Raw genomic sequence first — 12,623 nt, forward strand, 5'->3', positions numbered from 1 at the left:
ACTAAATAGAGCCTGCCTGGCTTTCTTCTTGAAGAGACAGTGAGGCCAGGGAAGAAACACCAGAAGGGACCATTTTAGAGCATGCTATACCTTGGTTAAAGTAGGGCTCTTTGGAGCCAGATCACTATTAAGGGCAAATGAAAGACTGGAGTGCAACCAGGATTAACTAGACGGAGGTCTAGCCTTATGTCCTTGGAGCAAATTACAATATAATGATGGTTCTATTTAACTGCAATTTGTAGTCACTAAAACACTAATTATTCTCAGGAAGTAGTCAGTATTAGTTAGAAAGTCAAAGTTTATTTAAATAAGCATGTGGCTTCATCAATTCACTTTCTTATCTTATCTATATTTTAAAAATAAAAAAACATGATTTCATTACTTCATGTTTCATTAGTAAGAAAATAGATCCATTTTTCGAGTAGCACTGAGTATAAAGCATGATTGCTTGTTTTCATTCCTGAGTATGGACAATTTTTTAATTTTGACCCTTTCCATTTAATTGGTTTTTTTTTGAAACATTGAGAATTTAAACTTACTAATGTCATTGATACTTTCCCCAGGATATGTTTCTTTACTTCGCAGCCAACAACAAAGTTTGTTTTAACTTTTCTTTACAAGTATCTAAAACTATCAAAAGGCTAGCTGACATGTTAAATTCTTTAACGGAATAAGCCACTGCTTTGATTGCTGATGTAGAGCTAAAGCTGTATTATAACCAACGTTCACACCTGTATACACACAAGTGCATTGTAACCTGTGTTCCTTCCAAGGTCTGGGATGGCATGAACACAATTTTCAGTTACATTGCCCTCTGAGCACTATTTAATATTATGCAGTACAACTACATATATGTATGAAATAATTTTTATGCATTATGTAATGCACTTAAAAATGTATTTATTAAGTGGCATGTTTATTAAAACTTTTCAAGTACTATTAATTAATTACTTAATTTATTCATTCATTCATTTATGGAGGTGTACCGATATACTTTAGGCTGCTCAGGACCAGGGGCCTCATGTATAACGGCAACGTAGAATTCGCACTATAACATGGCGTAAGCACAAAAGCCGAAATGTGCTTACGCACAAAAAAATCCAGATGCAGAAATCTGTGCGTACTCCAACTTCCACGTTCTTCCGCTACATAAATCCGGGTCAGCATGAAAAGTAATGCTCGTGCACGCGCTTCATGTAATGCCCCAACTCTTCCCAGAATTACGCCTCTTTGAATATGCAAATCAATATAAATCGCCCTTAAGCTCAGCCTTCTGTAAAAAGACAATGGGAAAAGCATGGGGGAAAATATAAGAATTTCAGCGAATACCAAGTGGAGGCAAAGGAAGAACATACTATTTGTTTAATTAAACTGTTGTATAATCAACAAAAGGAAGCTGATTGAGTGACATAGCGTGTTGGAGAAACTTGAAAGCTCACATTCACAAAGTCGCACAGTGCCGGAAATAAAAAAGAAATCACATATCAAAGTCACCATGAAAAGGCGAGTTGTAGCCCACTGTCTGAGTGTCATATGAAAGCTTATTAGGGTACAGAGAAAAAAAAGGCACACAGTGGGGAAAAAGCACGAAATGTCAACTTCAATCTCGAAATTTCCACTTTAATCATGTGGTTTATTTTGTCATTAAAGTAGAACATCATAAATTTCATCTTAAAATCGTTTAATTAACCAGTTTCACAAATCACATTGTAATTAAAGTATAGCACGTTAAATGCTTTGATTTGTATGTGATCTTCTATGTGCTCTATGTGTGTGAATCACTACTTGCTTCTTAAACCAGCTCTCTTCCTCCGACAGGGCACAGAATCCATTACATTCATGATATTACAGCTCTCTGAATAACTAAAATACTAAGATGTATACGTAATATCATTTTCATGATGATAGGACTTAAAGCACGTTATTAAACATGGGTTTCACGGCGCAGTGATTGTGCGCAACCTTCAATGAAATTATTTATTGCAGCAGTACTCATGGGAGGCCCTGGGTAGAGAAAGAATCGGTGGCCCCTTTGCCCACCAATGTCAATATGGTATCTTATGCACGGTGGATGGCCACGTCCATTGCGGACACTGAATAGCCGCTTTGTGCTCATGACACAAGCGTTTAACTTTTGTTGAAATTTGCCGCTGCGTTTTTAGCTGTGTCGTTATTTTCTCTTTCTGTTTTATATTCAATATATATTGCCGTGACCGCCCCTGCAGTCCTTGCTTTTCTTTCTCCAAGTAACCAATCGCCACAGAATCAGCTATGTAATAGATGTTAAGCCATCTGTAAGCTTAGAGCACCAATTCTTCAAAACGTTTAAGGAACATTGAAATATCTTCATAGTACATGTTTAATTATTCTATCCTTCATGCCAGTCCCAGTGAAGAATATAAATTATTTAAATGAAGTTAAAGTTTTATCTGTATAATATAATAAACATATTTTGCTGCATTTCATCTTAAAAATGATATCGTCATCATATGTAAATATGCGCTTTATAAAGTGGCACAGGTTGTGTAATATTATAACTGTAGTGCAAGTTTACAGTGAGGTAATTGTACTTGATTGAGTGCGTTTAAAGTTCTTGGGATGAAACTGTTTCTGAACCGCGAGGTCCGTACAGGAAAGGCTTTGAAACGTTTGCCGTGGCTGAGTTAGTGCGTGCTTGAAGCTGTATACCGATAATTCTCTTACAGTGATATAAATACTCCGAGTGGTGCAGTGAGAGTAATATCGAAAAAGATGATCCACTGTGGCAACTCCTAACGGGAGCACCTGAAAGAAGAAGAAGGTGCCGTTAGAGTAACAACGTTAAAGCAGTTATGGTATTTGGAATACTATGGCTATTCCCTGGACCATTATATTGTTACAAGTTAATTACAATCAGATGCATTACATTAATAAACAATATGCGGTTAGTTTCAGTGTATTTATAAAGCCGCGTCAGGAAAATAAGGAGTAACCACACAGGCTACAGTAGCATTGCTTTGATGCTGGGTGCCGCCAGTCTGAAAAACCGAGCAGAGAACTTGCGTATGACAAGGTATGAGGTACCGCGGAAAAGTGCGTTGCTTTACGCCAAGTGTAGGTTTTATACATCGCGATTTGAACGTGGAAAAGTTCTTACGCAACATTTCTGTGCATACGCACCGTTTATACATGAGGCCCCAGATATTTAAAAAAACTCCATTGGCAACTTGACCATGTACCTTTTTTTAAATAGTGCATTACATACAACTACTTTATTAAAAATCACATGCACGGCAGCAATTAAATCCAACCACAAAAAATGTTAGCTCTCAAGAAAGACAATAATGGAAGATAGATAGATAGATAGATAGATAGATAGATAGATAGATAGATAGATAGATAGATAGATAGATAGATAGATAGATAGGCACTTTATTAATCCCAAGGGGAAATTCACATACTCCAGCAGCAGCATACTGATAAAGAACAATATTAAATTAAAGAGTGATAACAATGAAGGTATAACAGACAGACAATAATTTTGTATAATATTAATGTTTACCCTCCCAGGTGGAATTGAAGAGTCACATAGTGTGGGGGAGGAACAATCTCCTCAGTCTGTCAGTGGAGCAGGACAATGACAGCAGTCTGTTGCTGAAGCTGTTCCTCTGTCTGGAGATGACCCACTTCAGTGGATGCAGTGGATTTTCCATTATTGACAAGATCCTGCTCAGCACCCGTCGCTCTGCCACGGATGTCAAACTGTCCAGCTCCGTGTCTACAATAGAGCCTGCCTTCCTCACCAGTTTGTCCAGGAGTGAGGCATTCCTCTTCTTTATGGTGCCAATATGATCTTTGCATGCTCTTTCAGTGTTTATATTGTCTTTTTTTCTAGGGACTTCAACTTCCTATTTGACATTCTTTTTTTCTGTAATGGTGGGGTATTGCGTAAATGTATGCCATGATGAACAATTTCCTATCTTCACACTGACATAGAAAGACATGTTGTAGAAAATGGATAGGCAAAACATATATATATATGTATGTGTGTGTATATATCTATACTAATAAAAGGCAAAGCCCTCACTGACTCATGCACTCACTCACTGACTGACTGACTCACTCACTGACTAATCACTAATTCTCCAACTTCCCGTGTGGGTGGAAGGCTGAAATTTGGCAGGCTCATTCCTTACAGCTTACTTACAAAAGTTGGACAGGTTTCATTTAGAAATTCTAGTCATAATGGTCATAACTGGAACCTATTTTTCTCCATATAATGTAATGGAGTTGAGCTCGATGGCTGTGGGGGGCGGAGTTTCGTGTGACATCATCACGCCTCCACGTAATCACGTGAACTGACTGTCAATGCATTACGTAGAAAACCAGGAAGAGCTCCAAAAAGCGCTGAAGAAAACATGCATTATACAATTGAGAAGGCAGCGAAACAATAAGAAGCGAGCGAGTGACACATACTGTACATAATGTACATACATACTGTACAGCTACTTCGGAAACAAAGCACGGTGTAAACCTAAAGTTTAAATTAAGTTCATAGACAGGCTGCCGCTGGCGATTGTCATGCCCACGGCTAATGCGGGATACAAGTTTAATGAGAGGACGCAGGGTATAAACAACAGTTTTGATCACTTTCTAACTAAGTTCAAATTGCAGGTGAAAGACTGTGCTTATGCAAATTCCGAGAGCCTGTGTTTGTGGGGGATTGACAGTTAAGGCGGGTGGGGGAGTGACGTCATCATCTGCCCTCCCATTCACCTCATTTCGCTCTGAGCTGAGCTCCGCGGCTAACGCCGTCTTCCAAAGCAACTTCGTCACACTGCCACCAAATACTCACAGAAAAATCCACAAGTTAATACACACGCTGTCTCTAGAATTTCTCCACACTGAATCCTCCAGGCACTACTTACAAAAGGTTACATTGACAATTGCGTTACGTTGTTTTTAAAATGTTTCCTATTCTTAGCACAAGCACAGCTGAGAAGCTTTGATGCATGTGCTCCATAACGTGTTAAAGAATAATGCATTTAATCAAACTTTGCATTGCAAGCAAAGGGGAACTTTTGTCAATGCATGATTTCCTGGTACACCAATTACATTGATCAGCGCTTCCCGATTCATTTTACCCTCGCACACCCTTGGTTTGAGAAGAAGTATGAAAAAATATGAGGTTAACACAGAAAAACAGATCACCAATTGAAGCTTTATGAATAATCGATTCGCCATCAATAATTGTTTTGGTAAAGCCATACTCAGTGTAATCCTCCTTCCATTTTATAATTTTTCCGCCACTAGCCATGATTAAATGAACGGTAAAAAAGTAAGAGCGAAGCGAGGGTGACTTATTCAGGCAGGCAGGCAGGCAACAGCTCAATAGCTCCAATTTGGATATAAGTAGGTTCTATTTAGTCGCCAGAAATATCTTTGGTAGGAATGGAAGTTGAATTTATTCTTTAAATTTCTATGGTAAAGAAAACGTTATGCAATGATGACTAAATTTAACTATATAAAGTCAAAACTTGTATATATAAAGTCATTCCCGAATATATATATATATATTTGTGGAGGATGGCCGGCTGGTTATCCCGGCCAATACCCCCACGCTGCCAGGTGGAGCCCTCCTTGCAGCATGGAGGTCCCCAGAAGACCAGCAGGGCATCATGGACAATGGAATTTTTATGCACCGCCCTGCTGGATGCCATGGGGGCCACGAGAGGGAGCTGCAGGGAGGACCGAAGAGTTCTTCGTGCCCTATGACCCGGAAGTTCGTCATAGGAAGAGTGACGGGCTTCCGGGGTGAGAAAAAACATTGTTTACCCTGACCCGGAAGGAATAAGGACTTGTGGACTGTTGGGCAGGAACACCTCCGGGTCAGGGAGTATAAAAGGACTGTGGGAGCTCCCAGACAATGAGCTGAGCTGGGTGGTAGGAGGGCAACGCGTCTGGGAGTGGAGGATTGTGATTCATTGGTTATTTGTGATTATTATTGGAGAATTGTGGAGAGGAGCGTGCTTTGTGCACATAATTATTATAATAAATAATTATTTGGACTTTTATCTGGTGTCTGACGTGTGGTCCGAGGGTACAAGGGTGCGAGCAAGACCCAAATCTGTCACAATATATATATATATATATATATGCCAGCAACACTAATGACAATGAAAAAACAATTACATTGTCAATCATGTTACATTATTATTAAAATGTTTCATTTTCATTTTTACTTCTCCACTGCCAAGCGCGGTTATTTTGATATATATATATATACAGTATATATGTGTGTGTGCATGTGTGTGTGTGTGTATGGAATATGGAAATTATTGGTTTGTTGGTTAGATAATATATAGTAATATGTAGTACTTTCTTGTTACGTAAACACACACGCAGTTCTTTTTAAACAGAACCATCCCAAGGTGTTTTACAAAGTCCCAATGGATTCTTGCTCATTTTTTTGCTCTTTTAGGCAGCTCTCTATCCTTAGATGAATGGATAATTATTTCTATAATAATATTATACTGTATATTATTTGTTATTATCGTTATTATTAGGAATTAAACATACTCATGTTCACACAGTGGGTTGGTAGTGGGGACCTTTAGACTTCATGGCCACACTGCCTGCAGAAATAAATAACAGTAGTAAAAGATATAACACATGAATGTATTTCCTTTTTTTTAAGGAATGAACTATAACTTAGAAAAGGAATTCTCAGGTCACTTTGGACCAATAACTCACTAATCCTGCATAATTTTTTATTGATCCTTTCATGGAAATATAACATTCATCATGCCAAAAAAAAATATGAAATAGGTTTAGAGGTGAAAATTCTGCTTCTATTTTACAGCTTAATTTAATCCCTGGTGCCAACTGTGCACTGGCACTAAGAAAAAATGCAAGCAGTACCCCACGCATCACAAATCCATCCACCCACACAGACATATACAAGCTGTTATCTTGATTGCTTTATTCAAAATTTAATAAACTTACCCTTTCTTTGCTTTGTAACTGTGCTTTTTTAGTCATACTGCAGTAATAATAAATGAAGGAAAAATGTGACAGGTCTCTAAAAAAAATGCACTTTTTCTTTTGGTGTTATAAGCATGTTATACAAAGCACGTTTGTCTTCATTTTACTGCAGAAAATGTATATTTAGACTGACAATTTTGTTGTTTTACAGAATTGTCTAATCTCTTTTATTTTCTAAGTAAACAAAATGTTGCTCTGTATGTAATTTCCAACTTCACCAATGATATCATGTAAGGGCTAAGAGAAAAAAATAAAAACATAATATAAATCAATTGAATGTCAATCACATCTGACCTGAAGTGTAGACTTTCTTTAAATCACATAATGGGTTTTGATTCTTTTTTTTACCTTTCACTTCTTTGTTATACAGATAAAACATGCATCAAGAGACCTAATGTGTTCATATTGGCATTGCCTAACAAGGACATAGCAGGATACACTTTGCAAAACTGATCATGGTAGACATTTACATCAATAATTTAGCAACTTGATTCACGGGAAGGAACACTTCTGCCATTTTATGTAAAACTATCATGTAGGAAGAATTTATAATAGGCATTGGAGGCTTTTAATCTGCATTTTCCATTCAAAATACCAGGCAGATACAGTAGTTCATTATTTAATAAGATATCAAGTGTCTCAGTAAGTAGTGGTTTCTGTCATTCAGGCTGCATTTGCAAATACCACAAAAGAAAACTATCAGGACTAATTAAATGCCACCTTTCAGTGCAACCTATTTACTCTTCTACTCTTAAATAAGCTCTTTGGTTTATTTATAATAGGGTGATATTAAGTTATGATCAATACTAATGTAGTATTTAACATCCGATTTAAGGTGGGAAAAATTCCACAGCACTGCTGTTCCAAACGGTGGCTTGTAACTGAACATCTTTAAGGAAAGATGACTGGCAGCACATAGATATACTTTCTGTGAAACTGGTTTTATTACATATTTTACACATCCTTCATCACGTTCCTCGTTTTGATCAGAGCTGTAAAATAAAACTGATAGATGCACCCTGTAACAAAAATCCACTGGCATCAGGAAACACTGATCAAATCTAAATGAAAACTGGCAAAGAATTAAAGAATAAACTTGGATAAGAAATAATTACAAAACCAGAACACAACAGGAATTTATTCATTCAGAATATAAATTGACATCATTAGAATTAAGCAGGATTAGGTAAAAATCCTATGAATGGACCTGCAATTCAATATGCATAGTGGCATTCAGTCTTACAGCTGCTGAATGGTCTGCTGAGGCCCATCCAATCAAGTATTGTTCAACAGCTAATCCTAAGGTAGCAAGAAGGGTGTCCAGTGGACCCCAGTTGTCATTTCATAATTCCCTATACTACCACACTGGTGTTAAAGACCCAGTTGTTCAGAGAAAGGTGCCGACATCAGGATACCACTTTCAAAAAATGAAGACTAATGTTTCAGGTCTTCTCTTGTTTTTAGTTCACTATGACCAAACTCTTTTTGCTTATTGGCTTTTTGAGATCAGCCTCATGTGTGGGCCTCTGGCGCCGGTTGTGACTATAATAATTATGTAAGAGTTTATATTTACCTGCCCTGCTTACCTCCAAATTATTACTTTTACTATTCAAATATACAGTAAATAAAACCTAATGAATACAGAATCCAAAAAGATACTCAAGTGTGGAGTTGTAAAAAGCACTCAGAAATAATCCTTGAATGAGCTTCTAATTTTCCTCTAAAACACATTATGCTCTTTATAAACTGTAAAGCCTTCTATTTAGCTTAAGCAGTAGCTGATTTTCAGAATTTCTGCTATACAACCATGCTCATCTAGGGATAAATAAAATCTCTACAATGATGAACCTTTCATTTTCAAACAACAGTAGCCACTGGACAAATCTTATTAAGTAATAAAAAACATTAAAAAGTCAACAGAAATTTCTTCCTTTCTGGGCGTGAAAATGCAGAAAGATTTTAGCCACTGAAGCAGATGTGTTTCTACTGTGATTTAAAATTAGGATTAGGATTTGTAAACTGATAATGTCATTTGGTTCTAGACATAAGATGAATGCAATGTATCCTGTTCAGTATTCTGTTTAAAGCTATCGACTGTATTTGGATGCTTAATGATTATGTGGGGTGAAGCAAAAATACAGCTTATTTTTTATTACATTGCTATTGAGTTTATATAAAATATTGTCTTGCTTAAGTGCAATAATTGTGTTTCAGTCTTAATGCAATACTATCTAGTTTAAAATGCAATGTTAGGCCATATAAATGCAATGCTATCTCTTTTAAACTCAATCTTTTTTATTTTCAATGTGGTTCTAATGGGTAAGATCTTACATTGTGATCACAAGTTATACAATTTGCAAAGATGTGCCTATTATGTGCACAAGTCATTATCGTGTGGGAACAACAGCAGTATGTTGCATGCACAACATACCACATGACCACAAACTTTATTTCTTGTTCCATCAAGGCCAAGTGTGTGTGGAGTTGTTTTTGCCAACTGTATAAATGGACTTTGAACATAATTGTATTAAATCACACTGTCCTACTCTATACTAATGCAGGAAATTGAAATATAGTGCTATCATCTACACTGACCATAACTACTGAGATATGCTATAAATTATCCATCCATCTTCTTCCGCTTATCCGAGGTCGGGTCGCGGGGGCAGCAGCTTGAGCAGAGAAGTCCAGACTTCCCTCTTCCTGGCCACTTCTTCTAGCTCTTCCGGGAGAATCCCAAGGCATTCCCAGGCCAGCCGGGAGACATAGTCCCTCCAGTGTGTCCTGGGTCTTCCCCGGGGCCTCTTCCCAGTTGGACGTGCCTGGGACACCTCACCAGGGAAGCGTCCAGGAGGCATCCTGATCAGATGCCCAAGCCACCTCATCTGACTCCTCTCGATGCGGAGGAGCAGCGGCTCTACTCTGAGCTCCTCCTGGATAACTGAGCTTCTCACCCTATCTTTAAGGGAAAGCCCAGACACCCTGCAGAGGAAACACATTTCAGCCGCTTGTATTCACGATCTCGTTCTTTCAGTCACTACCCATAGCTCATGACCATAGGTGAGGGTAGGAACATAGATTGATTGGCAAATTGAGAGCTTTGCCTTACAGGCTCAGCTCCTTTTTCTCCATGACAGACTGGTGCAGAGCCCACATCACTGCGGATGCCGCACCGATCCGCCTGTTGATCTCACGCTCCATTCTTCCCTCACTCGTGAACAAGACCCCGAGATACTTGAACTCCTCCACTTGGGGCAGGATCTCGCCTCCAACCCTGAAAGGGCAGTCCACCCTTTTCCGGCTGAGGACCATGGTCTCGGATTTGGAGGTGCTGATTCCCATCCCAGCCGATTCACACTCAGCTGCGAACCGATTCAGAGAGAGCTGAATATCACGGCCTGATGAAGCAAACAGGACAACATCATCTGCAAAAAGCAGTGACCCAATCCTGAGTCCACCAAACCGGACCCCCTTAACACCCTGGCTGCGCCTAGAAATTATGTCCATAAAAGTTATGAACAGAATTGGTGACAAAGGACAGCCCTGGCGGAGTCCAACTCTCACTGGAAACGGGTTCGACTTACTGCCGGCAATGCAGACCAAGCTCTGACACCGGTTGTACAGGGACCGAACAGCCCTTATCAGGGGGTCCGGTACCCAATACTCCCGGAGCACTCCCACAGGATTCCTTAAGGGACACAGTCAAACGCCTTTTCCAAGTCCACAAAACACATGTAGACTGGTTGGCCAAACTCCCATGCACCCTCCAGGACTCTGCTAAGGGTGTAGAGCTTGTCCACTGTTCCGCGACCAGAATGAAAAACACACTGTTTCTCCTGAATCTGAGGTTCGACCATCTGATGGACCCTCCTCTCCAGAACCCCTGAATAGACTTTTCCAGGGAGGCTGAGGAGTGTGATCCCTCTGTAGTTGGACCACACCCTCTGGTCCCCCTTTTTAAAGAGCACCACCCCGGTCTGCCGATCCAGAGGCACTGTCCCCGATGTCGATGCAATGTTGCAGAGACGTGTCAACCAAGACAGTCCTACAGCATCCAGAGCCTTGAGGAACACTGGGCATATCTCATCCACCCTGGGGCCCTGCCACCAAGGAGTTTTTTGACCACCTCGGTGACCTCAGTCCCAGAGTTGGGGGAGCCCACCTCCGAGTCCCCAGGCTCTGCTTCCTCATTGGAAGGCATGTTGGTGGGATTGAGGAGGTCTTTCGAAGAACTCCCCCCACCGACCCACAACGTCCTGAGTCAAGGTCAGCAGTGCACCATCCCCACCATATATGGTGTTGACACTGCTTCCCCCTCCTGAGACGCCAGATGGTGGACAAGAATCTTCTCGTAGCCGTCTGAAAGTCATTCTCCATGGCCTCCCCAAACTCCTCCCATGCCCGAGTTTTTGCCTCAGCAACCACCGAAGCCGAATTCTGCTTGGTCTGTCAGTACCTATTAGCCGGTTGGACTCTTTCTTCAACTTGACGGAATCCCTCACAGCCAGTGTCCACCAACGGGTTTGGGGATTGCCTCCACAACAGGCACCGACCACCTTACGGCCAGCTCCGGTCAGCCGCCTCAACAACAGAGGCATGGAACATGGCCCATTCGGATCTCATATATATAAATTATCCATTGTTTTGTTATTTCTTTTAATTCTATAGCCAGTTATTACACAAAGGAAAAAATGAGAAAATGAAAAACAGCAGTAAATGAAGAAGATGTTTTATTGTAGACCATGGCATTATGACCACTTAGTAGGGGTTTAAATTACCCAATTTCTGTGAATGGCAGGAGCAGAAAAGTGTCCAGGCCCCTGTACACTAACCAATGTGCCTCAAACCCGACCTGCACACACTTGGTATACAGATAGCTAGGGCTCCAGAATTTGATTAATGTCATGGCAATGACTTGAAGTGTGGTACTAATGAGTGTGGATATGACTTACACTGTGCCTCCCCTGTTGGAATACCCAGCAGCAGTAGCTGAGGCCCTCATACTCAAAAGGGGGAAAATGAATAAAAAAAGATAAAAAATAAGAATAAAAAAGTGAACACCTCATAGCTATATCACCCAAATAGACACACAATATAAAAAACAAACAGAACATCAACACAGATTGCACTTCAATGAAGTAAAGACGGACTTTAGAGTGGCAATTATAACAATTATTACATTAAATTTCAGAACTGTGGTTTATCTTCAACAGGAATTGTCTTAAGAAAGATGTGGTTTCCTTTGTTCAGTTTGGTACCAAATTTTATCTTGAAATTAACCTTCTGAGTACTTATGTATATGATGGAATTAACTGTAATTAAACTCAAAGCATATTATTGACTCTTCAACCTGACCAGATGTATACCAGTTGTCTCATAACACATATTCCATTTTTAATGCACTCCAATAATCAATTTAAAGTCTACAGAATAACATTTTCCCACACATATGTAGTAACTAACTTGCATAGATATTACACTACAATAATTTAACAATAACACACAGTCTGTGTTCTACTGAAAATTGTTGGAGAGGAATCAGTTCTGTTACATTTAAATGCTCTCTTCTGAATTAGTTCTGCAAAAAACTAATAATAAGC

The sequence above is a fragment of the Polypterus senegalus genome, chromosome 10 (genome assembly GCF_016835505.1).
Source record: "Polypterus senegalus isolate Bchr_013 chromosome 10, ASM1683550v1, whole genome shotgun sequence".
Classification (NCBI taxonomy): Eukaryota; Metazoa; Chordata; class Cladistia; order Polypteriformes; family Polypteridae; genus Polypterus; species Polypterus senegalus.